Genomic DNA, 20,680 nt, shown 5'->3' on the forward strand with positions numbered 1-20,680 from the left:
GTCTACCCTGTAGTTAGTTGCTTTAAATAGTCACTAAATTACTTTTGCAAAAACTCGGGTCCGTCCGGGATTTAAACTCGGGACCACTCGCACCCTAGGCGAGTATCATACCCCTTGACCAACGGACCATGTAAGTAACTAAAACATTCTCAACTCATAGGCCTACCCTGTAGTTAGGTTCATTAAAATAGTCACTAAATTACTTCTGCAAAAACTCGGGTTCGTCCGGGATTTGAACCCGGGACCACTCGCACCCTAAGCGATTATCATACCCCTAGACCAACGGACCATGAATGATGCTGAAACATGCTAAACTCGTAGGCCTACCTTGTTGTTAGTTGCATTTAAATAGTCACTAAATTACTTTTGCAAAAACTCGGGTCCGTCCGGGATTTAAACTCGGGACCACTCGCACCCTAGGCGAGTATCATACCCCTTGACCAACGGACCATGTAAGTAACTAAAACATTCTCAACTCATAGGCCTACCCTGTAGTTAGGTTCATTAAAATAGTCACTAAATTACTTCTGCAAAATCTCGGGTCCGTCCGGGATTTAAACTCGGGACCACTCGCACCCTAGGCGAGTATCATACCCCTTGACAAACGGACCATGTAAGTAACTAAAACATTCTCAACTCATAGGCCTACCCTGTAGTTAGGTTCATTAAAATAGTCACTAAATTACTTCTGCAAAAACTCGGGTCCGTCCGAGATTTGAACCAGGGACCACTCGCACCCAAAGCGAGTATCATACCCCTAGAGCAACGGACCATGTGTGTAACTAAACATGCTCAACTCCACGGCCTACCCTGTAGTTAGTTGCATTAAAATAGTCACTAATTTACTTTTGCAAAAACACGGGTCCGTCCGGGATTTGAACCCCGTACCACTCGCACCCTAAGCGAGTATCATACCCCTTGACCAACGGACCATGTAAGTAACTAAAACATTCTCAACTCATAGGCTTACCCTGTAGTTAGTTGCATTAAAATAGTCACTAATTTACTTTTGCAAAAACTCGGGTCCGTCTGGGATTTGAACCCTGGACCACTTGCACCCTATGAGAGAATCATAACCCAAGACCAACGGACCATGTGTGTAACAAAACATGCTCAACTCATAGGTCTACCCTGTAGTTAGTTGCCTTTAAATAGTCACCAAATTACTTCTGCAAAAACTCGGGTTCGTCCGGGATTTAAACTCGAGACCACTCGCACCCTAGGCGAGTATCATACCCCTTGACAAACGGACCATGTAAGTAACTAAAACATTCTCAACTCATAGGCCTACCCTGTAGTTAGGTTCATTAAAATAGTCACTAAATTACTTCTGCAAAAACTCGGGTCCGTCCGGGATTTGAACCAGGTACCACTCGCACCCAAAGCGAGTATCATACCCCTTGATCAACGGACCATGTGTGTAACAAAACATGCTCAACTCCACGGCCTACCCTGTAGTTAGTTGCATTAAAATAGTCAATAATTTACTTTTGCAAAAACACGGCTCCGTTAGGGATTTGAACCCCGGACCACTCGCACCCTAAGCGAGTATCATACCCCTAGACCAACGGACCATGTGTGTAAAAAAACATGCTCAACTCATAGGTCTACCCTGTAGTTAGTTGCGTTTAAATAGTCACTAAATTACTTCTGCAAAAACCCGGGTTCGTCCGGGATTTGAACCCGGGACCACTCGCACCCTAAGCGAGTATCATACCCCTTGACCAACGGACCATGCAAGTAACTAAAACATTCTCAACTCATAGGCCTACCCTGTAGTTAGGTTCATTAAAATAGTCACTAAATTATTTCTGCAAAAACTCGGGTCCGTCGGGATTTTATTTCGGGACCACTCACACCCAAAGCGAGTATCATACCCCTAGATCAACGGACCATGTGTGTAACTAAACATGCTCAACTCATAGGCTTACCCTGTAGTTAGTTGCATTAAAATAGTCACTAATTTACTTTTGCAAAAACTCGGGTCCGTCTGGGATTTGAACCCTGGACCACTTGCACCCTATGAGAGTATCATAACCCAAGACCAACGGACCATGTGTGTAACAAAACATGCTCAACTCATAGGTCTACCCTGTAGATAGTTGCCTTTAAATAGTCACTAAATTACTTCTGCAAAAACTCGGGTTCGTCCGGGATTTGAACCCGCGACCACTCGCACCCTATGCGAGTATCATACCCCAAGACCAACGGACCATGTGTGTAACGTAACATGCTCAACTCATAGGTCTACCCTGTAGTTAGTTGCTTTAAATAGTCACTAAATTACTTTTGCAAAAACTCGGGTCCGTCCGGGATTTAAACTCGGGACCACTCGCACCCTAGGCGAGTATCATACCCCTTGACCAACGGACCATGTAAGTAACTAAAACATTCTCAACTCATAGGCCTACCCTGTAGTTAGGTTCATTAAAATAGTCACTAAATTACTTCTGCAAAAACTCGGGTTCGTCCGGGATTTGAACCCGGGACCACTCGCACCCTAAGCGAGTATCATACCCCTAGACCAACGGACCATGAATGATGCTGAAACATGCTAAACTCGTAGGCCTACCTTGTTGTTAGTTGCATTTAAATAGTCACTAAATTACTTTTGCAAAAACTCGGGTCCGTCCGGGATTTAAACTCGGGACCACTCGCACCCTAGGCGAGTATCATACCCCTTGACCAACGGACCATGTAAGTAACTAAAACATTCTCAACTCATAGGCCTACCCTGTAGTTAGGTTCATTAAAATAGTCACTAAATTACTTCTGCAAAATCTCGGGTCCGTCCGGGATTTAAACTCGGGACCACTCGCACCCTAGGCGAGTATCATACCCCTTGACAAACGGACCATGTAAGTAACTAAAACATTCTCAACTCATAGGCCTACCCTGTAGTTAGGTTCATTAAAATAGTCACTAAATTACTTCTGCAAAAACTCGAGTCCGTCCGAGATTTGAACCAGGGACCACTCGCACCCAAAGCGAGTATCATACCCCTAGAGCAACGGACCATGTGTGTAACTAAACATGCTCAACTCCACGGCCTACCCTGTAGTTAGTTGCATTAAAATAGTCACTAATTTACTTTTGCAAAAACACGGGTCCGTCCGGGATTTGAACCCCGGACCACTCGCACCCTAAGCGAGTATCATACCCCTAGACCAACGGACCATGTGTGTAAAAAAACATGCTCAACTCATAGGTCTACCCTGTAGTTAGTTGCGTTTAAATAGTCACTAAATTACTTCTGCAAAAACTCGGGTTCGTTCGGAATTTGAACCCGGGACCACTCGCACCCTAAGCGAGTATCATACCCCTTGACCAACGGACCATGTAAGTAACTAAAACATTCTCAACTCATAGGCTTACCCTGTAGTTAGTTGCATTAAAATAGTCACTAATTTACTTTTTCAAAAACTCGGGTCCGTCTGGGATTTGAACCCTGGACCACTTGCACCCTATGAGAGTATCATAACCCAAGACCAACGGACCATGTGTGTAACAAAACATGCTCAACTCATAGTTCTACCCTGTAGTTAGTTGCCTTTAAATAGTCACCAAATTACTTCTGCAAAAACTCGGGTTCGTCCGGGATTTGAACCCGCGACCACTCGCACCCTATGCGAGTATCATACCCCAAGACCAACGGACCATGTGTGTAACGTAACATGCTCAACTCATAGGTCTACCCTGTAGTTAGTTGCTTTAAATAGTCACTAAATTACTTTTGCAAAAACTCGGGTCCGTCCGGGATTTAAACTCGGGACCACTCGCACCCTAGGCGAGTATCATACCCCTTGACCAACGGACCATGTAAGTAACTAAAACATTCTCAACTCATAGGCCTACCCTGTAGTTAGGTTCATTAAAATAGTCACTAAATTACTTCTGCAAAAACTCGGGTTCGTCCGGGATTTGAACCCGGGACCACTCGCACCCTAAGCGAGTATCATACCCCTAGACCAACGGACCATGAATGATGCTGAAACATGCTAAACTCGTAGGCCTACCTTGTTGTTAGTTGCATTTAAATAGTCACTAAATTACTTTTGCAAAAACTCGGGTCCGTCCGGGATTTAAACTCGGGACCACTCGCACCCTAGGCGAGTATCATACCCCTTGACCAACGGACCATGTAAGTAACTAAAACATTCTCAACTCATAGGTCTACCCTGTAGATAGTTGCCTTTAAATAGTCACTAAATTACTTCTGCAAAAACTCGGGTTCGTCCGGGATTTGAACCCGCGACCACTCGCACCCTATGCGAGTATCATACCCCAAGACCAACGGACCATGTGTGTAACGTAACATGCTCAACTCATAGGTCTACCCTGTAGTTAGTTGCTTTAAATAGTCACTAAATTACTTTTGCAAAAACTCGGGTCCGTCCGGGATTTAAACTCGGGACCACTCGCACCCTAGGCGAGTATCATACCCCTTGACCAACGGACCATGTAAGTAACTAAAACATTCTCAACTCATAGGCCTACCCTGTAGTTAGGTTCATTAAAATAGTCACTAAATTACTTCTGCAAAAACTCGGGTTCGTCCGGGATTTGAACCCGGGACCACTCGCACCCTAAGCGAGTATCATACCCCTAGACCAACGGACCATGAATGATGCTGAAACATGCTAAACTCGTAGGCCTACCTTGTTGTTAGTTGCATTTAAATAGTCACTAAATTACTTTTGCAAAAACTCGGGTCCGTCCGGGATTTAAACTCGGGACCACTCGCACCCTAGGCGAGTATCATACCCCTTGACCAACGGACCATGTAAGTAACTAAAACATTCTCAACTCATAGGCCTACCCTGTAGTTAGGTTCATTAAAATAGTCACTAAATTACTTCTGCAAAATCTCGGGTCCGTCCGGGATTTAAACTCGGGACCACTCGCACCCTAGGCGAGTATCATACCCCTTGACAAACGGACCATGTAAGTAACTAAAACATTCTCAACTCATAGGCCTACCCTGTAGTTAGGTTCATTAAAATAGTCACTAAATTACTTCTGCAAAAACTCGAGTCCGTCCGAGATTTGAACCAGGGACCACTCGCACCCAAAGCGAGTATCATACCCCTAGAGCAACGGACCATGTGTGTAACTAAACATGCTCAACTCCACGGCCTACCCTGTAGTTAGTTGCATTAAAATAGTCACTAATTTACTTTTGCAAAAACACGGGTCCGTCCGGGATTTGAACCCCGGACCACTCGCACCCTAAGCGAGTATCATACCCCTAGACCAACGGACCATGTGTGTAAAAAAACATGCTCAACTCATAGGTCTACCCTGTAGTTAGTTGCGTTTAAATAGTCACTAAATTACTTCTGCAAAAACTCGGGTTCGTTCGGAATTTGAACCCGGGACCACTCGCACCCTAAGCGAGTATCATACCCCTTGACCAACGGACCATGTAATTAACTAAAACATTCTCAACTCATAGGCTTACCCTGTAGTTAGTTGCATTAAAATAGTCACTAATTTACTTTTGCAAAAACTCGGGTCCGTCTGGGATTTGAACCCTGGACCACTTGCACCCTATGAGAGTATCATAACCCAAGACCAACGGACCATGTGTGTAACAAAACATGCTCAACTCATAGGTCTACCCTGTAGTTAGTTGCCTTTAAATAGTCACCAAATTACTTCTGCAAAAACTCGGGTTCGTCCGGGATTTGAACCCGCGACCACTCGCACCCTATGCGAGTATCATACCCCAAGACCAACGGACCATGTGTGTAACGTAACATGCTCAACTCATAGGTCTACCCTGTAGTTAGTTGCTTTAAATAGTCACTAAATTACTTTTGCAAAAACTCGGGTCCGTCCGGGATTTAAACTCGGGACCACTCGCACCCTAGGCGAGTATCATACCCCTTGACCAACGGACCATGTAAGTAACTAAAACATTCTCAACTCATAGGCCTACCCTGTAGTTAGGTTCATTAAAATAGTCACTAAATTACTTCTGCAAAAACTCGGGTTCGTCCGGGATTTGAACCCGGGACCACTCGCACCCTAAGCGAGTATCATACCCCTAGACCAACGGACCATGAATGATGCTGAAACATGCTAAACTCGTAGGCCTACCTTGTTGTTAGTTGCATTTAAATAGTCACTAAATTACTTTTGCAAAAACTCGGGTCCGTCCGGGATTTAAACTCGGGACCACTCGCACCCTAGGCGAGTATCATACCCCTTGACCAACGGACCATGTAAGTAACTAAAACATTCTCAACTCATAGGCCTACCCTGTAGTTAGGTTCATTAAAATAGTCACTAAATTACTTCTGCAAAATCTCGGGTCCGTCCGGGATTTAAACTCGGGACCACTCGCACCCTAGGCGAGTATCATACCCCTTGACAAACGGACCATGTAAGTAACTAAAACATTCTCAACTCATAGGCCTACCCTGTAGTTAGGTTCATTAAAATAGTCACTAAATTACTTCTGCAAAAACTCGGGTCCGTCCGGGATTTGAACCAGGGACCACTCGCACCCAAAGCGAGTATCATACCCCTAGAGCAACGGACCATGTGTGTAACTAAACATGCTCAACTCCACGGCCTACCCTGTAGTTAGTTGCATTAAAATAGTCACTAATTTACTTTTGCAAAAACACGGGTCCGTCCGGGATTTGAACCCCGGACCACTCGCACCCTAAGCGAGTATCATACCCCTAGACCAACGGACCATGTGTGTAAAAAAACATGCTCAACTCATAGGTCTACCCTGTAGTTAGTTGCGTTTAAATAGTCACTAAATTACTTCTGCAAAAACTCGGGTTCGTTCGGAATTTGAACCCGGGACCACTCGCACCCTAAGCGAGTATCATACCCCTTGACCAACGGACCATGTAAGTAACTAAAACATTCTCAACTCATAGGCCTACCCTGAAGTTAGGTTCATTAAAATAGTTACTAAATTATTTCTGCAAAAACTCGGGTTCGTCGGGATTTTATTTCGGGACCACTCACACCCTATGCGAGTATCATAGCCCTTGACCAACGGACCATGTAAGAAACTAAAACATTCTCAACTCATAGGCCTACCTTGTTGTTAGTTGCATTAAAATAGTCACTAATTTACTTTTGCAAAAACTCGGGTCCGTCCGGGATTTGAACCCGGGACCACGCGCACCCTAAGCGAGTATCGCACCCCTAGACCAACGGACCATGTGTGCAACTAAACATGCTCAACTCATAGGCCTACCCAGACCAACGGACCATGTGTGTAACTAAACATGCTGAACTCATAGGCCTACCCTGTAGTTAGTTGCATTAAAATAGTCACTAATTTACTTTTGCAAAAACACGGGTCCGTCCGGGATTTGAACCCCGGACCACTCGCACCCTAAGCGAGTATCATACCCCTAGACCAACGGACCATGTGTGTAAAAAAACATGCTCAACTCATAGGTCTACCCTGTAGTTAGTTGCGTTTAAATAGTCACTAAATTACTTCTGCAAAAACTCGGGTTCGTTCGGAATTTGAACCCGGGACCACTCGCACCCAAAGCGAGTATCATACCCCTAGAGCAACGGACCATGTGTGTAACTAAACATGCTCAACTCCACGGCCTACCCTGTAGTTAGTTGCATTAAAATAGTCACTAATTTACTTTTGCAAAAACACGGGTCCGTCCGGGATTTGAACCCCGGACCACTCGCACCCTAAGCGAGTATCATACCCCTAGACCAACGGACCATGTGTGTAAAAAAACATGCTCAACTCATAGGTCTACCCTGTAGTTAGTTGCGTTTAAATAGTCACTAAATTACTTTTGCAAAAACTCGGGTCCGTCCGGGATTTAAACTCGGGACCACTCGCACCCTAGGCGAGTATCATACCCCTTGACCAACGGACCATGTAAGTAACTAAAACATTCTCAACTCATAGGCCTACCCTGTAGTTAGGTTCATTAAAATAGTCACTAAATTACTTCTGCAAAATCTCGGGTCCGTCCGGGATTTAAACTCGGGACCACTCGCACCCTAGGCGAGTATCATACCCCTTGACAAACGGACCATGTAAGTAACTAAAACATTCTCAACTCATAGGCCTACCCTGTAGTTAGGTTCATTAAAATAGTCACTAAATTACTTCTGCAAAAACTCGAGTCCGTCCGAGATTTGAACCAGGGACCACTCGCACCCAAAGCGAGTATCATACCCCTAGAGCAACGGACCATGTGTGTAACTAAACATGCTCAACTCCACGGCCTACCCTGTAGTTAGTTGCATTAAAATAGTCACTAATTTACTTTTGCAAAAACACGGGTCCGTCCGGGATTTGAACCCCGGACCACTCGCACCCTAAGCGAGTATCATACCCCTAGACCAACGGACCATGTGTGTAAAAAAACATGCTCAACTCATAGGTCTACCCTGTAGTTAGTTGCGTTTAAATAGTCACTAAATTACTTCTGCAAAAACTCGGGTTCGTTCGGAATTTGAACCCGGGACCACTCGCACCCTAAGCGAGTATCATACCCCTTGACCAACGGACCATGTAAGTAACTAAAACATTCTCAACTCATAGGCTTACCCTGTAGTTAGTTGCATTAAAATAGTCACTAATTTACTTTTGCAAAAACTCGGGTCCGTCTGGGATTTGAACCCTGGACCACTTGCACCCTATGAGAGTATCATAACCCAAGACCAACGGACCATGTGTGTAACAAAACATGCTCAACTCATAGGTCTACCCTGTAGTTAGTTGCCTTTAAATAGTCACCAAATTACTTCTGCAAAAACTCGGGTTCGTCCGGGATTTGAACCCGCGACCACTCGCACCCTATGCGAGTATCATACCCCAAGACCAACGGACCATGTGTGTAACGTAACATGCTCAACTCATAGGTCTACCCTGTAGTTAGTTGCTTTAAATAGTCACTAAATTACTTTTGCAAAAACTCGGGTCCGTCCGGGATTTAAACTCGGGACCACTCGCACCCTAGGCGAGTATCATACCCCTTGACCAACGGACCATGTAAGTAACTAAAACATTCTCAACTCATAGGCCTACCCTGTAGTTAGGTTCATTAAAATAGTCACTAAATTACTTCTGCAAAAACTCGGGTTCGTCCGGGATTTGAACCCGGGACCACTCGCACCCTAAGCGAGTATCATACCCCTAGACCAACGGACCATGAATGATGCTGAAACATGCTAAACTCGTAGGCCTACCTTGTTGTTAGTTGCATTTAAATAGTCACTAAATTACTTTTGCAAAAACTCGGGTCCGTCCGGGATTTAAACTCGGGACCACTCGCACCCTAGGCGAGTATCATACCCCTTGACCAACGGACCATGTAAGTAACTAAAACATTCTCAACTCATAGGCCTACCCTGTAGTTAGGTTCATTAAAATAGTCACTAAATTACTTCTGCAAAATCTCGGGTCCGTCCGGGATTTAAACTCGGGACCACTCGCACCCTAGGCGAGTATCATACCCCTTGACAAACGGACCATGTAAGTAACTAAAACATTCTCAACTCATAGGCCTACCCTGTAGTTAGGTTCATTAAAATAGTCACTAAATTACTTCTGCAAAAACTCGGGTCCGTCCGGGATTTGAACCAGGGACCACTCGCACCCAAAGCGAGTATCATACCCCTAGAGCAACGGACCATGTGTGTAACTAAACATGCTCAACTCCACGGCCTACCCTGTAGTTAGTTGCATTAAAATAGTCACTAATTTACTTTTGCAAAAACACGGGTCCGTCCGGGATTTGAACCCCGGACCACTCGCACCCTAAGCGAGTATCATAACCCAAGACCAACGGACCATGTGTGTAACAAAACATGCTCAACTCATAGGTCTACCCTGTAGTTAGTTGCCTTTAAATAGTCACCAAATTACTTCTGCAAAAACTCGGGTTCGTCCGGGATTTGAACCCGCGACCACTCGCACCCTATGCGAGTATCATACCCCAAGACCAACGGACCATGTGTGTAACGTAACATGCTCAACTCATAGGTCTACCCTGTAGTTAGTTGCTTTAAATAGTCACTAAATTACTTTTGCAAAAACTCGGGTCCGTCCGGGATTTAAACTCGGGACCACTCGCACCCTAGGCGAGTATCATACCCCTTGACCAACGGACCATGTAAGTAACTAAAACATTCTCAACTCATAGGCCTACCCTGTAGTTAGGTTCATTAAAATAGTCACTAAATTACTTCTGCAAAAACTCGGGTTCGTCCGGGATTTGAACCCGGGACCACTCGCACCCTAAGCGAGTATCATACCCCTAGACCAACGGACCATGAATGATGCTGAAACATGCTAAACTCGTAGGCCTACCTTGTTGTTAGTTGCATTTAAATAGTCACTAAATTACTTTTGCAAAAACTCGGGTCCGTCCGGGATTTAAACTCGGGACCACTCGCACCCTAGGCGAGTATCATACCCCTTGACCAACGGACCATGTAAGTAACTAAAACATTCTCAACTCATAGGCCTACCCTGTAGTTAGGTTCATTAAAATAGTCACTAAATTACTTCTGCAAAATCTCGGGTCCGTCCGGGATTTAAACTCGGGACCACTCGCACCCTAGGCGAGTATCATACCCCTTGACAAACGGACCATGTAAGTAACTAAAACATTCTCAACTCATAGGCCTACCCTGTAGTTAGGTTCATTAAAATAGTCACTAAATTACTTCTGCAAAAACTCGGGTCCGTCCGGGATTTGAACCAGGGACCACTCGCACCCAAAGCGAGTATCATACCCCTAGAGCAACGGACCATGTGTGTAACTAAACATGCTCAACTCCACGGCCTACCCTGTAGTTAGTTGCATTAAAATAGTCACTAATTTACTTTTGCAAAAACACGGGTCCGTCCGGGATTTGAACCCCGGACCACTCGCACCCTAAGCGAGTATCATACCCCTAGACCAACGGACCATGTGTGTAAAAAAACATGCTCAACTCATAGGTCTACCCTGTAGTTAGTTGCGTTTAAATAGTCACTAAATTACTTCTGCAAAAACTCGGGTTCGTTCGGAATTTGAACCCGGGACCACTCGCACCCTAAGCGAGTATCATACCCCTTGACCAACGGACCATGTAAGTAACTAAAACATTCTCAACTCATAGGCCTACCCTGAAGTTAGGTTCATTAAAATAGTTACTAAATTATTTCTGCAAAAACTCGGGTTCGTCGGGATTTTATTTCGGGACCACTCACACCCTATGCGAGTATCATAGCCCTTGACCAACGGACCATGTAAGAAACTAAAACATTCTCAACTCATAGGCCTACCTTGTTGTTAGTTGCATTAAAATAGTCACTAATTTACTTTTGCAAAAACTCGGGTCCGTCCGGGATTTGAACCCGGGACCACGCGCACCCTAAGCGAGTATCGCACCCCTAGACCAACGGACCATGTGTGCAACTAAACATGCTCAACTCATAGGCCTACCCAGACCAACGGACCATGTGTGTAACTAAACATGCTGAACTCATAGGCCTACCCTGTAGTTAGTTGCATTAAAATAGTCACAAATTTACTTTTGCAAAAACACGGGTCCGTCCGGGATTTGAACCCCGGACCACTCGCACCCTAAGCGAGTATCATACCCCTAGACCAACAGACCATGTGTGTAAAAAAACATGCTCAACTCATAGGTCTACCCAGTAGTTAGTTGCGTTTAAATAGTCACTAAATTACTTCTGCAAAAACTCGGGTTCGTTCGGAATTTGAACCCGGGACCACTCGCACCCAAAGCGAGTATCATACCCCTAGAGCAACGGACCATGTGTGTAACTAAACATGCTCAACTCCACGGCCTACCCTGTAGTTAGTTGCATTAAAATAGTCACTAATTTACTTTTGCAAAAACACGGGTCCGTCCGGGATTTGAACCCCGGACCACTCGCACCCTAAGCGAGTATCATACCCCTAGACCAACGGACCATGTGTGTAAAAAAACATGCTCAACTCATAGGTCTACCCTGTAGTTAGTTGCGTTTAAATAGTCACTAAATTACTTCTGCAAAAACTCGGGTTCGTTCGGAATTTGAACCCGGGACCACTCGCACCCTAAGCGAGTATCATACCCCTTGACCAACGGACCATGTAAGTAACTAAAACATTCTCAACTCATAGGCCTACCCTGAAGTTAGGTTCATTAAAATAGTTACTAAATTATTTCTGCAAAAACTCGGGTTCGTCGGGATTTTATTTCGGGACCACTCACACCCTATGCGAGTATCATAGCCCTTGACCAACGGACCATGTAAGAAACTAAAACATTCTCAACTCATAGGCCTACCTTGTTGTTAGTTGCATTAAAATAGTCACTAATTTACTTTAGCAAAAACTCGGGTCCGTCCGGGATTTGAACCCCGGACCACTCGCACCCTAAGCGAGTATCATACCCCTAGACCAACGGACCATGTGTGTAACTAAACATGCTCAACTCATAGGTCTACCCTGTAGTTAGTTGCGTTTAAATAGTCACTACTTCTGCAAAAAATCGGGTTCGTCCGGGATTTGAACCCGGGACCATTCGCACCCTAAGCGAGTATCATACCCCTAGACCAACGGACCATGAATGATGCTGAAACATGCTAAACTCGTAGTCCTACCTTGTTGTTAGTTGCATTTAAATAGTCACTAAATTACATCTGCAAAAACTCGGGTCCGTCCGGGATTTTAACCCGGGACCACTCGCACCCTAAGCGAGTATCATACCCCTAGACCAACGGACCATGAATGATGCTGAAACATGCTAAACTCGTAGTCCTACCTTGTTGTTAGTTGCATTAAAATAGTCACTAATTTACTTTTGCAAAAACTCGGGTTCGTCCGGGATTTGAACCCGGGACCACTCGCACCCTAAGCGAGTATCATACCCCTAGACCAACGGACCATGTGTGTAACGCAACATACTCAACTCATAGACATACCCTGTTGTTAGTTGCATTAAAATGGTCACTAAATTACTTCTGCAAAAACTCGGGTCCGTGCGGGATTTGAACTCGGGACCACTCGCACCCAAGGGAGCATCATACCCCAAGACCAACGGACCATGTGTGTAACGTAACATGCTCAACTCATAGCTCTACCCTGTAGTTAGTTGCATTTAAATAGTCACTAAATTACTTTTGCAAAAACTCGGGTCCGTCCGGGATTTAAACTCGGGACCACTCGCACCCTAGGCGAGTATCATACCCCTTGACCAACGGACCATGTAAGTAACTAAAACGTTCTCAACTCATAGGCCTACCCTGTAGTTAGGTTCATTAAAATAGTCACTAAATTACTTCTGCAAAATCTCGGGTCCGTCCGGGATTTAAACTCGGGACCACTCGCACCCTAGGCGAGTATCATACCCCTTGACAAACGGACCATGTAAGTAACTAAAACATTCTCAACTCATAGGCCTACCCTGTAGTTAGGTTCATTAAAATAGTCACTAAATTACTTCTGCAAAAACTCGAGTCCGTCCGAGATTTGAACCAGGGACCACTCGCACCCAAAGCGAGTATCGTACCCCTAGAGCAACGGACCATGTGTGTAACTAAACATGCTCAACTCCACGGCCTACCCTGTAGTTAGTTGCATTAAAATAGTCACTAATTTACTTTTGCAAAAACACGGGTCCGTCCGGGATTTGAACCCCGGACCACTCGCACCCTAAGCGAGTATCATACCCCTAGACCAACGGACCATGTGTGTAAAAAAACATGCTCAACTCATAGGTCTACCCTGTAGTTAGTTGCGTTTAAATAGTCACTAAATTACTTCTGCAAAAACTCGGGTTCGTTCGGAATTTGAACCCGGGACCACTCGCACCCTAAGCGAGTATCATACCCCTTGACCAACGGACCATGTAAGTAACTAAAACATTCTCAACTCATAGGCTTACCCTGTAGTTAGTTGCATTAAAATAGTCACTAATTTACTTTTGCAAAAACTCGGGTCCGTCTGGGATTTGAACCCTGGACCACTTGCACCCTATGAGAGTATCATAACCCAAGACCAACGGACCATGTGTGTAACAAAACATGCTCAACTCATAGGTCTACCCTGTAGTTAGTTGCCTTTAAATAGTCACCAAATTACTTCTGCAAAAACTCGGGTTCGTCCGGGATTTGAACCCGCGACCACTCGCACCCTATGCGAGTATCATACCCCAAGACCAACGGACCATGTGTGTAACGTAACATGCTCAACTCATAGGTCTACCCTGTAGTTAGTTGCTTTAAATAGTCACTAAATTACTTTTGCAAAAACTCGGGTCCGTCCGGGATTTAAACTCGGGACCACTCGCACCCTAGGCGAGTATCATACCCCTTGACCAACGGACCATGTAAGTAACTAAAACATTCTCAACTCATAGGCCTACCCTGTAGTTAGGTTCATTAAAATAGTCACTAAATTACTTCTGCAAAAACTCGGGTTCGTCCGGGATTTGAACCCGGGACCACTCGCACCCTAAGCGAGTATCATACCCCTAGACCAACGGACCATGAATGATGCTGAAACATGCTAAACTCGTAGGCCTACCTTGTTGTTAGTTGCATTTAAATAGTCACTAAATTACTTTTGCAAAAACTCGGGTCCGTCCGGGATTTAAACTCGGGACCACTCGCACCCTAGGCGAGTATCATACCCCTTGACCAACGGACCATGTAAGTAACTAAAACATTCTCAACTCATAGGCCTACCCTGTAGTTAGGTTCATTAAAATAGTCACTAAATTACTTCTGCAAAATCTCGGGTCCGTCCGGGATTTAAACTCGGGACCACTCGCACCCTAGGCGAGTATCATACCCCTTGACAAACGGACCATGTAAGTAACTAAAACATTCTCAACTCATAGGCCTACCCTGTAGTTAGGTTCATTAAAATAGTCACTAAATTACTTCTGCAAAAACTCGGGTCCGTCCGGGATTTGAACCAGGGACCACTCGCACCCAAAGCGAGTATCATACCCCTAGAGCAACGGACCATGTGTGTAACTAAACATGCTCAACTCCACGGCCTACCCTGTAGTTAGTTGCATTAAAATAGTCACTAATTTACTTTTGCAAAAACACGGGTCCGTCCGGGATTTGAACCCCGGACCACTCGCACCCTAAGCGAGTATCATACCCCTAGACCAACGGACCATGTGTGTAAAAAAACATGCTCAACTCATAGGTCTACCCTGTAGTTAGTTGCGTTTAAATAGTCACTAAATTACTTCTGCAAAAACTCGGGTTCGTTCGGAATTTGAACCCGGGACCACTCGCACCCTAAGCGAGTATCATACCCCTTGACCAACGGACCATGTAAGTAACTAAAACATTCTCAACTCATAGGCCTACCCTGAAGTTAGGTTCATTAAAATAGTTACTAAATTATTTCTGCAAAAACTCGGGTTCGTCGGGATTTTATTTCGGGACCACTCACACCCTATGCGAGTATCATAGCCCTTGACCAACGGACCATGTAAGAAACTAAAACATTCTCAACTCATAGGCCTACCTTGTTGTTAGTTGCATTAAAATAGTCACTAATTTACTTTTGCAAAAACTCGGGTCCGTCCGGGATTTGAACCCGGGACCACGCGCACCCTAAGCGAGTATCGCACCCCTAGACCAACGGACCATGTGTGCAACTAAACATGCTCAACTCATAGGCCTACCCAGACCAACGGACCATGTGTGTAACTAAACATGCTGAACTCATAGGCCTACCCTGTAGTTAGTTGCATTAAAATAGTCACAAATTTACTTTTGCAAAAACACGGGTCCGTCCGGGATTTGAACCCCGGACCACTCGCACCCTAAGCGAGTATCATACCCCTAGACCAACAGACCATGTGTGTAAAAAAACATGCTCAACTCATAGGTCTACCCTGTAGTTAGTTGCGTTTAAATAGTCACTAAATTACTTCTGCAAAAACTCGGGTTCGTTCGGAATTTGAACCCGGGACCACTCGCACCCAAAGCGAGTATCATACCCCTAGAGCAACGGACCATGTGTGTAACTAAACATGCTCAACTCCACGGCCTACCCTGTAGTTAGTTGCATTAAAATAGTCACTAATTTACTTTTGCAAAAACACGGGTCCGTCCGGGATTTGAACCCCGGACCACTCGCACCCTAAGCGAGTATCATACCCCTAGACCAACGGACCATGTGTGTAAAAAAACATGCTCAACTCATAGGTCTACCCTGTAGTTAGTTGCGTTTAAATAGTCACTAAATTACTTCTGCAAAAACTCGGGTTCGTTCGGAATTTGAACCCGGGACCACTCGCACCCTAAGCGAGTATCATACCCCTTGACCAACGGACCATGTAAGTAACTAAAACATTCTCAACTCATAGGCCTACCCTGAAGTTAGGTTCATTAAAATAGTTACTAAATTATTTCTGCAAAAACTCGGGTTCGTCGGGATTTTATTTCGGGACCACTCACACCCTATGCGAGTATCATAGCCCTTGACCAACGGACCATGTAAGAAACTAAAACATTCTCAACTCATAGGCCTACCTTGTTGTTAGTTGCATTAAAATAGTCACTAATTTACTTTAGCAAAAACTCGGGTCCGTCCGGGATTTGAACCCCGGACCACTCGCACCCTAAGCGAGTATCATACCCCTAGACCAACGGACCATGTGTGTAACTAAACATGCTCAACTCATAGGTCTACCCTGTAGTTAGTTGCGTTTAAATAGTAACTACTTCTGCAAAAAATCGGGTTCGTCCGGGATTTGAACCCGGGACCATTCGCACCCTAAGCGAGTATCATACCCCTAGACCAACGGACCATGAATGATGCTGAAACATGCTAAACTCGTAGTCCTACCTTGTTGTTAGTTGCATTTAAATAGTCACTAAATTACATCTGCAAAAACTCGGGTTCGTCCGGAATTTGAACCCGGGACCACTCGCACCCTAAGCGAGTATCATACCCCTTGACCAACGGACCATGTAAGTAACTAAAACATTCTCAACTCATAGGCCTACCCTGAAGTTAGGTTCATTAAAATAGTTACTAAATTATTTCTGCAAAAACTCGGGTTCGTCGGGATTTTATTTCGGGACCACTCACACCCTATGCGAGTATCATAGCCCTTGACCAACGGACCATGTAAGAAACTAAAACATTCTCAACTCATAGGCCTACCTTGTTGTTAGTTGCATTAAAATAGTCACTAATTTACTTTTGCAAAAACTCGGGTCCGTCCGGGATTTGAACCCGGGACCACGCGCACCCTAAGCGAGTATCGCACCCCTAGACCAACGGACCATGTGTGCAACTAAACATGCTCAACTCATAGGCCTACCCAGACCAACGGACCATGTGTGTAACTAAACATGCTGAACTCATAGGCCTACCCTGTAGTTAGTTGCATTAAAATAGTCACAAATTTACTTTTGCAAAAACACGGGTCCGTCCGGGATTTGAACCCCGGACCACTCGCACCCTAAGCGAGTATCATACCCCTAGACCAACAGACCATGTGTGTAAAAAAACATGCTCAACTCATAGGTCTACCCTGTAGTTAGTTGCGTTTAAATAGTCACTAAATTACTTCTGCAAAAACTCGGGTTCGTTCGGAATTTGAACCCGGGACCACTCGCACCCAAAGCGAGTATCATACCCCTAGAGCAACGGACCATGTGTGTAACTAAACATGCTCAACTCCACGGCCTACCCTGTAGTTAGTTGCATTAAAATAGTCACTAATTTACTTTTGCAAAAACACGGGTCCGTCCGGGATTTGAACCCCGGACCACTCGCACCCTAAGCGAGTATCATACCCCTAGACCAACGGACCATGTGTGTAAAAAAACATGCTCAACTCATAGGTCTACCCTGTAGTTAGTTGCGTTTAAATAGTCACTAAATTACTTCTGCAAAAACTCGGGTTCGTTCGGAATTTGAACCCGGGACCACTCGCACCCTAAGCGAGTATCATACCCCTTGACCAACGGACCATGTAAGTAACTAAAACATTCTCAACTCATAGGCCTACCCTGAAGTTAGGTTCATTAAAATAGTTACTAAATTATTTCTGCAAAAACTCGGGTTCGTCGGGATTTTATTTCGGGACCACTCACACCCTATGCGAGTATCATAGCCCTTGACCAACGGACCATGTAAGAAACTAAAACATTCTCAACTCATAGGCCTACCTTGTTGTTAGTTGCATTAAAATAGTCACTAATTTACTTTAGCAAAAACTCGGGTCCGTCCGGGATTTGAACCCCGGACCACTCGCACCCTAAGCGAGTATCATACCCCTAGACCAACGGACCATGTGTGTAACTAAACATGCTCAACTCATAGGTCTACCCTGTAGTTAGTTGCGTTTAAATAGTCACTACTTCTGCAAAAAATCGTGTTCGTCCGGGATTTGAACCCGGGACCATTCGCACCCTAAGCGAGTATCATACCCCTAGACCAACGGACCATGAATGATGCTGAAACATGCTAAACTCGTAGTCCTACCTTGTTGTTAGTTGCATTTAAATAGTCACTAAATTACATCTGCAAAAACTCGGGTCCGTCCGGGATTTTAACCCGGGACCACTCGCACCCTAAGCGAGTATCATACCCCTAGACCAACGGACCATGAATGATGCTGAAACATGCTAAACTCGTAGTCCTACCTTGTTGTTAGTTGCATTAAAATAGTCACTAATTTACTTTTGCAAAAACTCGGGTTCGTCCGGGATTTGAACCCGGGACCACTCGCACCCTAAGCGAGTATCATACCCCTAGACCAACGGACCATGTGTGTAACGCAACATACTCAACTCATAGACATACCCTGTTGTTAGTTGCATTAAAATGGTCACTAAATTACTTCTGCAAAAACTCGGGTCCGTGCGGGATTTGAACTCGGGACCACTCGCACCCAAGGGAGCATCATACCCCAAGACCAACGGACCATGTGTGTAACGTAACATGCTCAACTCATAGCTCTACCCTGTAGTTAGTTGCATTTAAATAGTCACTAAATTACTTTTGCAAAAACTCGGGTCCGTCCGGGATTTAAACTCGGGACCACTCGCACCCTAGGCGAGTATCATACCCCTTGACCAACGGACCATGTAAGTAACTAAAACGTTCTCAACTCATAGGCCTACCCTGTAGTTAGGTTCATTAAAATAGTCACTAAATTACTTCTGCAAAATCTCGGGTCCGTCCGGGATTTAAACTCGGGACCACTCGCACCCTAGGCGAGTATCATACCCCTTGACAAACGGACCATGTAAGTAACTAAAACATTCTCAACTCATAGGCCTACCCTGTAGTTAGGTTCATTAAAATAGTCACTAAATTACTTCTGCAAAAACTCGGGTCCGTCCGGGATTTGAACCAGGGACCACTCGCACCCAAAGCGAGTATCATACCCCTAGATCAACGGACCATGTGTGTAACTAAACATGCTCAACTCCACGGCCTACCCTGTAGTTAGTTGCATTAAAATAGTCACTAATTTACTTTTGCAAAAACACGGCTCCGTCCGGGATTTGAACCCCGGACCACTCGCACCCTAAGCGAGTATCATACCCTTAGACCAACGGACCATGTGTGTTAAGAAACATGCTCAACTCATAGGTCTACCCTGTAGTTAGTTGCGTTTAAATAGTCACTACTTCTGCAAAAACTCGGGTTCGTCCGGGATTTGAACCCGGGACCACTCGCACCCTAAGCGAGTATCTTACCCCTAGACCAACGGACCATGAATGATACTGAAACATGCTAAACTCGTAGTCCTACCTTGTTGTTAGTTGCATTTAAATAGTCACTAAATTACTTCTGCAAAAACTCGGGTCCGTCCGGGATTTGAACCCGGGACCACTCGCACCCTAAGCGAGTATCATACCCCTAGACCAACGGACCATGAATGATGCTGAAACATGCTAAACTCGTAGGCCTACCTTGTTGTTAGTTGCATTTAAATAGTCACTAAATTACTTTTGCAAAAACTCGGGTCCGTCCGGGATTTAAACTCGGGACCACTCGCACCCTAGGCGAGTATCATACCCCTTGACCAACGGACCATGTAAGTAACTAAAACATTCTCAACTCATAGGCCTACCCTGTAGTTAGGTTCATTAAAATAGTCACTAAATTACTTCTGCAAAAACTCGGGTTCATCCGGGATTTGAACCCGGGACCACTCGCACCCTAAGCGAGTATCATACCCCTAGACCAACGGACCATGAATGATGCTGAAACATGCTAAACTCGTAGGCCTACCTTGTTGTTAGTTGCATTTAAATAGTCACTAAATTACTTTTGCAAAAACTCGGGTCCGTCCGGGATTTAAACTCGGGACCACTCGCACCCTAGGCGAGTATCATACCCCTTGACCAACGGACCATGTAAGTAACTAAAACATTCTCAACTCATAGGCCTACCCTGTAGTTAGGTTCATTAAAATAGTCACTAAATTACTTCTGCAAAATCTCGGGTCCGTCCGGGATTTAAACTCGGGACCACTCGCACCCTAGGCGAGTATCATACCCCTTGACAAACGGACCATGTAAGTAACTAAAACATTCTCAACTCATAGGCCTACCCTGTAGTTAGGTTCATTAAAATAGTCACTAAATTACTTCTGCAAAAACTCGGGTCCGTCCGGGAATTGAACCAGGGACCACTCGCACCCAAAGCGAGTATCATACCCCTAGAGC

At 44.9% G+C, this 20,680-nt stretch overlaps 36 non-coding genes across 36 annotated transcripts; all 36 read right to left on the bottom strand.

Annotated features, from left to right (window-relative positions):
• Positions 1-217: 217 nt before the first annotated feature.
• TRNAP-AGG (transfer RNA proline (anticodon AGG)) lies at positions 218-289 on the bottom strand. Its single transcript has one exon. It is a non-coding gene; the product is annotated as a tRNA-Pro (tRNA).
• Positions 290-1,662: 1,373 nt separating this feature from the next.
• On the bottom strand, positions 1,663-1,734 carry TRNAP-AGG (transfer RNA proline (anticodon AGG)). Its single transcript has one exon. It is a non-coding gene; the product is annotated as a tRNA-Pro (tRNA).
• Positions 1,735-2,462: 728 nt separating this feature from the next.
• On the bottom strand, positions 2,463-2,534 carry TRNAP-AGG (transfer RNA proline (anticodon AGG)). The gene has a single exon. It is a non-coding gene; the product is annotated as a tRNA-Pro (tRNA).
• Positions 2,535-3,105: 571 nt separating this feature from the next.
• TRNAP-AGG (transfer RNA proline (anticodon AGG)) lies at positions 3,106-3,177 on the bottom strand. The gene has a single exon. It is a non-coding gene; the product is annotated as a tRNA-Pro (tRNA).
• A 729-nt stretch (positions 3,178-3,906) lies between these two features.
• TRNAP-AGG (transfer RNA proline (anticodon AGG)) lies at positions 3,907-3,978 on the bottom strand. The gene has a single exon. It is a non-coding gene; the product is annotated as a tRNA-Pro (tRNA).
• A 570-nt stretch (positions 3,979-4,548) lies between these two features.
• TRNAP-AGG (transfer RNA proline (anticodon AGG)) lies at positions 4,549-4,620 on the bottom strand. The gene has a single exon. It is a non-coding gene; the product is annotated as a tRNA-Pro (tRNA).
• A 571-nt stretch (positions 4,621-5,191) lies between these two features.
• On the bottom strand, positions 5,192-5,263 carry TRNAP-AGG (transfer RNA proline (anticodon AGG)). The gene has a single exon. It is a non-coding gene; the product is annotated as a tRNA-Pro (tRNA).
• A 729-nt stretch (positions 5,264-5,992) lies between these two features.
• Positions 5,993-6,064, bottom strand: TRNAP-AGG (transfer RNA proline (anticodon AGG)). Its single transcript has one exon. It is a non-coding gene; the product is annotated as a tRNA-Pro (tRNA).
• A 571-nt stretch (positions 6,065-6,635) lies between these two features.
• Positions 6,636-6,707, bottom strand: TRNAP-AGG (transfer RNA proline (anticodon AGG)). Its single transcript has one exon. It is a non-coding gene; the product is annotated as a tRNA-Pro (tRNA).
• A 621-nt stretch (positions 6,708-7,328) lies between these two features.
• TRNAP-AGG (transfer RNA proline (anticodon AGG)) lies at positions 7,329-7,400 on the bottom strand. Its single transcript has one exon. It is a non-coding gene; the product is annotated as a tRNA-Pro (tRNA).
• Positions 7,401-7,648: 248 nt separating this feature from the next.
• TRNAP-AGG (transfer RNA proline (anticodon AGG)) lies at positions 7,649-7,720 on the bottom strand. The gene has a single exon. It is a non-coding gene; the product is annotated as a tRNA-Pro (tRNA).
• A 570-nt stretch (positions 7,721-8,290) lies between these two features.
• On the bottom strand, positions 8,291-8,362 carry TRNAP-AGG (transfer RNA proline (anticodon AGG)). The gene has a single exon. It is a non-coding gene; the product is annotated as a tRNA-Pro (tRNA).
• A 729-nt stretch (positions 8,363-9,091) lies between these two features.
• TRNAP-AGG (transfer RNA proline (anticodon AGG)) lies at positions 9,092-9,163 on the bottom strand. The gene has a single exon. It is a non-coding gene; the product is annotated as a tRNA-Pro (tRNA).
• Positions 9,164-10,214: 1,051 nt separating this feature from the next.
• Positions 10,215-10,286, bottom strand: TRNAP-AGG (transfer RNA proline (anticodon AGG)). Its single transcript has one exon. It is a non-coding gene; the product is annotated as a tRNA-Pro (tRNA).
• A 571-nt stretch (positions 10,287-10,857) lies between these two features.
• On the bottom strand, positions 10,858-10,929 carry TRNAP-AGG (transfer RNA proline (anticodon AGG)). Its single transcript has one exon. It is a non-coding gene; the product is annotated as a tRNA-Pro (tRNA).
• A 621-nt stretch (positions 10,930-11,550) lies between these two features.
• Positions 11,551-11,622, bottom strand: TRNAP-AGG (transfer RNA proline (anticodon AGG)). The gene has a single exon. It is a non-coding gene; the product is annotated as a tRNA-Pro (tRNA).
• A 248-nt stretch (positions 11,623-11,870) lies between these two features.
• On the bottom strand, positions 11,871-11,942 carry TRNAP-AGG (transfer RNA proline (anticodon AGG)). Its single transcript has one exon. It is a non-coding gene; the product is annotated as a tRNA-Pro (tRNA).
• Positions 11,943-12,351: 409 nt separating this feature from the next.
• Positions 12,352-12,423, bottom strand: TRNAP-AGG (transfer RNA proline (anticodon AGG)). Its single transcript has one exon. It is a non-coding gene; the product is annotated as a tRNA-Pro (tRNA).
• An 83-nt stretch (positions 12,424-12,506) lies between these two features.
• On the bottom strand, positions 12,507-12,578 carry TRNAP-AGG (transfer RNA proline (anticodon AGG)). The gene has a single exon. It is a non-coding gene; the product is annotated as a tRNA-Pro (tRNA).
• Positions 12,579-12,667: 89 nt separating this feature from the next.
• TRNAP-AGG (transfer RNA proline (anticodon AGG)) lies at positions 12,668-12,739 on the bottom strand. The gene has a single exon. It is a non-coding gene; the product is annotated as a tRNA-Pro (tRNA).
• Positions 12,740-12,828: 89 nt separating this feature from the next.
• On the bottom strand, positions 12,829-12,900 carry TRNAP-AGG (transfer RNA proline (anticodon AGG)). Its single transcript has one exon. It is a non-coding gene; the product is annotated as a tRNA-Pro (tRNA).
• Positions 12,901-13,629: 729 nt separating this feature from the next.
• Positions 13,630-13,701, bottom strand: TRNAP-AGG (transfer RNA proline (anticodon AGG)). Its single transcript has one exon. It is a non-coding gene; the product is annotated as a tRNA-Pro (tRNA).
• Positions 13,702-14,430: 729 nt separating this feature from the next.
• On the bottom strand, positions 14,431-14,502 carry TRNAP-AGG (transfer RNA proline (anticodon AGG)). The gene has a single exon. It is a non-coding gene; the product is annotated as a tRNA-Pro (tRNA).
• A 571-nt stretch (positions 14,503-15,073) lies between these two features.
• TRNAP-AGG (transfer RNA proline (anticodon AGG)) lies at positions 15,074-15,145 on the bottom strand. The gene has a single exon. It is a non-coding gene; the product is annotated as a tRNA-Pro (tRNA).
• A 621-nt stretch (positions 15,146-15,766) lies between these two features.
• Positions 15,767-15,838, bottom strand: TRNAP-AGG (transfer RNA proline (anticodon AGG)). Its single transcript has one exon. It is a non-coding gene; the product is annotated as a tRNA-Pro (tRNA).
• Positions 15,839-16,086: 248 nt separating this feature from the next.
• TRNAP-AGG (transfer RNA proline (anticodon AGG)) lies at positions 16,087-16,158 on the bottom strand. The gene has a single exon. It is a non-coding gene; the product is annotated as a tRNA-Pro (tRNA).
• Positions 16,159-16,567: 409 nt separating this feature from the next.
• On the bottom strand, positions 16,568-16,639 carry TRNAP-AGG (transfer RNA proline (anticodon AGG)). Its single transcript has one exon. It is a non-coding gene; the product is annotated as a tRNA-Pro (tRNA).
• An 83-nt stretch (positions 16,640-16,722) lies between these two features.
• On the bottom strand, positions 16,723-16,794 carry TRNAP-AGG (transfer RNA proline (anticodon AGG)). The gene has a single exon. It is a non-coding gene; the product is annotated as a tRNA-Pro (tRNA).
• Positions 16,795-17,416: 622 nt separating this feature from the next.
• On the bottom strand, positions 17,417-17,488 carry TRNAP-AGG (transfer RNA proline (anticodon AGG)). Its single transcript has one exon. It is a non-coding gene; the product is annotated as a tRNA-Pro (tRNA).
• A 248-nt stretch (positions 17,489-17,736) lies between these two features.
• Positions 17,737-17,808, bottom strand: TRNAP-AGG (transfer RNA proline (anticodon AGG)). Its single transcript has one exon. It is a non-coding gene; the product is annotated as a tRNA-Pro (tRNA).
• Positions 17,809-18,217: 409 nt separating this feature from the next.
• TRNAP-AGG (transfer RNA proline (anticodon AGG)) lies at positions 18,218-18,289 on the bottom strand. The gene has a single exon. It is a non-coding gene; the product is annotated as a tRNA-Pro (tRNA).
• Positions 18,290-18,533: 244 nt separating this feature from the next.
• TRNAP-AGG (transfer RNA proline (anticodon AGG)) lies at positions 18,534-18,605 on the bottom strand. The gene has a single exon. It is a non-coding gene; the product is annotated as a tRNA-Pro (tRNA).
• Positions 18,606-18,694: 89 nt separating this feature from the next.
• Positions 18,695-18,766, bottom strand: TRNAP-AGG (transfer RNA proline (anticodon AGG)). The gene has a single exon. It is a non-coding gene; the product is annotated as a tRNA-Pro (tRNA).
• An 884-nt stretch (positions 18,767-19,650) lies between these two features.
• Positions 19,651-19,722, bottom strand: TRNAP-AGG (transfer RNA proline (anticodon AGG)). Its single transcript has one exon. It is a non-coding gene; the product is annotated as a tRNA-Pro (tRNA).
• An 89-nt stretch (positions 19,723-19,811) lies between these two features.
• Positions 19,812-19,883, bottom strand: TRNAP-AGG (transfer RNA proline (anticodon AGG)). Its single transcript has one exon. It is a non-coding gene; the product is annotated as a tRNA-Pro (tRNA).
• Positions 19,884-20,133: 250 nt separating this feature from the next.
• Positions 20,134-20,205, bottom strand: TRNAP-AGG (transfer RNA proline (anticodon AGG)). The gene has a single exon. It is a non-coding gene; the product is annotated as a tRNA-Pro (tRNA).
• Positions 20,206-20,680: the final 475 nt, after the last annotated feature.

The sequence above is a fragment of the Phalangium opilio genome, unplaced genomic scaffold (assembly GCF_054372755.1).
Source record: "Phalangium opilio isolate 3A_F unplaced genomic scaffold, DU_Popi_V2 ptg000194l_1, whole genome shotgun sequence".
NCBI lineage: Eukaryota > Metazoa > Arthropoda > Arachnida > Opiliones > Phalangiidae > Phalangium > Phalangium opilio.